Raw genomic sequence first — 4,185 nt, 5'->3', positions numbered from 1 at the left:
TGAAAATTAATGTTTGTTTGTGGCAAACTGATTGCCTTTTTCACAAATTTAAAGATATGAAAAATATTATGTAAATGTTGGTAAACTTGAAGTATTTGTGCAATATTTTATCTGGCTCAATTACATCAATTTACTCTATGGTAGAATTTGCAACATGGATACTTATCACTTACTGTATACAAGAATTGAGATTGAACGTGATTTTTGTAAAGCACAGTTTCTGTGTACTTAATTGTTTTGAGGATGAATCGACTTTTCAGAGGGTTTTCTCCCCTCTCCAGTGTCAGGGCAATACCAATAACTTAAGAGTACATCGAGTAATGGCTTCAATTTTCAATCATTATCTTAGGTCAAAGTCTCATAGGAGTTGAAAACTAAATCCCAGGATTCATCCAGGTTAAATATATGATTAGGTCGGTTTTAAATTTTTAGGCCGCTCTCCTGAGTAAAAAAAATGTATATGAATGATAGGAAAATGAAGTAGGAAGAAAGAGGTAAAAGCTACAAAAATAAAACGAACCGAGTGTTAGCTACTTAGTAATGCTGAGAAACACATACTTCTCTATGTGTAGATAAAATTGAGAGAGTGACTATGGAAAACGTAGGCCCAGGCAAGGGAGTGCATGACTTGAATCCCACGAGAAGAAGGCAAGGACACCTCTGAGTTCGAGGTCAGCCTGGGACAAAACAAGCCCCAGATCCAGGCCTGGTGGTACACACCTTTAATCTGGCCACGCCCTTCTGCTGCAGGACTACATAAGGACCCTCCCAGGAAGAAGGAAGAGTCACTCTTCTTCGCCTGCCAGCACACATGTTGCAATCTACTCTGACAGAAGACCAGCTGAGACTGAGCAACTACTAGATACTGCGACTTCCCATTCACAGCTGACCGTTGTTGTGGACTTGGACTACAGACTGTAAGTCATCATAACAAATTCCCTTACTCTATAGTGAGGATCCACAAGTTCTGCCTCTCTAGAGACCTAACTAATACACAAGTCGGTTACTGGGATTGGTTCTGTAACTCAGACCACTGAGTACTTGTCACTTGAATGAACCTGAGCCATCTGGTTTATTGGATCAGCTGACAGCAGAAGATGCAAACTAGCACGGCACACGGGAAACAGTCCTCTGGTGGCGCCGGAAGGGAGGGGCACAATTCCTACAACCGGAGCTCCACCCCAGAAGACAGATATGCAGACCGAGAATGTGCTCCCCGGGCTAGAGACTACTCTGATCACAGCCAGGCCGACTATGAGCGTTCTAGAACCGGATGCCCTTATGATGACAGCACGGAATCACCAAGTCCGGACCTAGAAAAACGCAGAGAAAGAGAGAGAGATGCAGGTCATCGGAAACGGTCCCGGAAATCCCCATCTCCTGAAAGAAGAAGCCCAGGCCGAGGAGTGACCCAGTATTCTACTCAGGAAGAACCTCCAGCGAAGAAAACGAAGAGGGATGAGCTGGACCCGCTGCTCACCCACCCCGGGGGAGCATATATTCCTCCCGCAAAGCTCAGGAGGATGCAGGAACAGATTACAGATAAAAGCAGCTTAGCATATCAGAGGATGAGTTGGGAGGCTCTGAAGAAATCAATCAATGGTCTCCTCAACAAGGTCAACATCTCCAATGTAAGTATCATTGTCCAAGCGCTCCTTCAAGAGAACATAGTCAGAGGGAGAGGATTGCTGTGCAGATCTGTTCTGCAAGCACAGAGGGCTTCTCCAATCTTCACTCACGTCTATGCAGCGCTGGTGGCAATAATCAACTCAAAATTCCCACAGATTGGAGAACTGACGCTCAAGAGACTAATTCTTAACTTCCGGAAAGGCTATCGAAGGAATGATAAGCAACTCTGCCTGACTGCTTCAAAGTTTGTGGCACATCTTTTTAACCAAAATGTGGCTCATGAGGTTCTGGGCCTGGAGATGCTCACTTTGCTCCTAGAGAGACCAACGGATGACAGTGTTGAAGTGGCTATCGGCTGCCTCAAGGAGTGTGGTCTCAAATTAACCCAAGTGTCACCAAGGGGGATCAATGCAATCTTTGAATGCCTGCGAACCATTCTACACGAGTCTGAGATGGACAAAAGGGTTCAGTACATGATTGAAGTGATGTTTGCTGTACGGAAGGATGGATTCGAGGGCCACCCTGTTATTCTGGAAGGACTCGATTTAGTGGAAGAGGACGATCAGTTGACACATATGCTCCCCCTGGAGGATGACTACAGTCCAGAAGATGTTCTTAATGTTTTCAAGATGGATCCTCATTTTATGGAGAATGAAGAGAAGTACAAGGCTATTAAAAAAGAAATCCTTGATGAAGGCGACAGTGATTCAAACACAGACCAAGAAGCTGGAACGAGTGAAGCTGAGGAGGAGGAGGAGGAGGAGGAGGAGGAGGAGGAGGAAGGGGAGGAGGAGGAGGGAGGGGAAGAAGAAGAAGGAGAAGAAGAGGAAGGAGGGCGAAAAGTAACTATTCATGACCAAACTGAAATCAACCTAGTCTCATTTCGCCGGACAATCTATCTTGCCATTCAGTCAAGTTTAGATTTTGAAGAATGTGCACACAAGTTGCTGAAGATGGAGTGTGCTGAGAGCCAAACAAAAGAACTCTGCAACATGGTACTTGATTGCTGTGCCCAACAAAGGACGTATGAAAAATTTTTTGGCTTGTTGGCTGGACGGTTTTGTACACTGAAAAGGAAATACATGGAATCATTTGAAAGTCTTTTCAAGGAACAGTACCACACCATCCATCGCTTAGAGATGAACAGATTGAGGAATGTTGCTAAGATGTTTGCTCACCTATTATACACAGATTCACTTCCCTGGAGTGTTCTGGAATGTATAAAGCTGAGTGAGGAGACCACGACATCGTCTAGTAGGATTTTTGTCAAGATCTTCTTCCAGGAACTGTGTGAATACATGGGCCTTCCTAAGCTGAATGCAAGGTTAAAGGATGAAACTCTTGAGCCATTCCTTGAAGGACTGTTACCCCGAGACGACCCACGCAATAGCCGGTTTGCCATTAACTTCTTCACATCCATAGGCCTGGGAGGTTTGACTGATGAGCTTCGAAAACATCTGAAAAACAAGCCCAAGGTCATTTATTGTAACTCAGGAACCAGAAACTGAGCAAAAAACAAATCAAAACAAAAAACAAAAACAAAAACCAAAAATGAAACAAACAAACAAACAAACAAACAAATCAGTCCTGAGATCCTCATCTTCAGAGTCTTCCTCCTCACCATCAGATTCCTCTGACTCAGATTCTGACAGTAGCGAGAGCTGCAGCTCAGAGTTCTCCATTGAAGAAAGTGATTCCCCATCACCCCAGCAGTCAGAGCTCTGCTCCAGCTAAAGGTACAAGAAAGAAGAGACAGGGAAGGCCAGAGGCAAAGAAGTAGATAAGTTAGCCAGGGGCCACCAGGCACGGAGCAGGAGGTTAGAAGGAGGCAGGGAGGACCAAAGGCACCAGGAAAGGAGGCCTGAGACAGCAAGGTCTGAAAGACACAGAGCTCAGATCTCAGGAGACACAGAATCCCCCGGCAAGATACCCCAGCAATGCACATGGAGGTCAGAAGCCACGAGAATAGATACAGCAGAGTTGGCAATGGCTGAGAACAAGGCTCCTGCAGAGACGGGCACGGGGAGCCAAAGAAGAAGCCACAAGAGGGAAGAGATTCTTTCTCGGAACATGAGAAGCAAAGAACCTGAACTCGGGACAGAGTTAAAGTCAGAAGAAGGATCACTGCACCACCTCAGGGGAGAGCAGTCGAAAGCATTGTGGTCACAAAGGAGATGAGGACAGGTGTCAGAACGCTGCCGAGAGATGCTGGGACAAACCTCCAGATACCATGGACATTCCAGAGGCTCAAAGAGATGTCAGCACCGCAAGAGAGGAGAATCTCCAACAAAATAAAAATGATTCTAATGACAACTGCACATGCATGCCTTACATGCAATCCCATGTCTGTTATACATTGATGGATTGTATAGAGAACTCTTCAATAAAGTACCTGTTTGTAAATTTTAAGGAGCTTTCCTTTTGACATGTTTTATAATTGATAAAGGTTCTTTGTGTAAAATCATAATGTAAATAGAATCAAAAGAGGGCTAAGTCTTATGTCTTGTGACTAAAAGGAACAAATGTTGTTAAAACAACCACAAAATCGAAACAACA

At 44.6% G+C, this 4,185-nt stretch overlaps 1 pseudogene; it reads left to right on the top strand.

Moving 5' to 3' along the window:
• Positions 1 to 1,097: 1,097 nt before the first annotated feature.
• LOC127678248 (pre-mRNA-splicing factor CWC22 homolog) lies at positions 1,098 to 3,924 on the top strand (annotated as a pseudogene).
• Positions 3,925 to 4,185: the final 261 nt, after the last annotated feature.

Source organism: Apodemus sylvaticus, chromosome 2 (genome assembly GCF_947179515.1).
Source record: "Apodemus sylvaticus chromosome 2, mApoSyl1.1, whole genome shotgun sequence".
Taxonomy (NCBI): domain Eukaryota; kingdom Metazoa; phylum Chordata; class Mammalia; order Rodentia; family Muridae; genus Apodemus; species Apodemus sylvaticus.
This window is presented reverse-complemented; position numbering and strand designations above follow the sequence as displayed.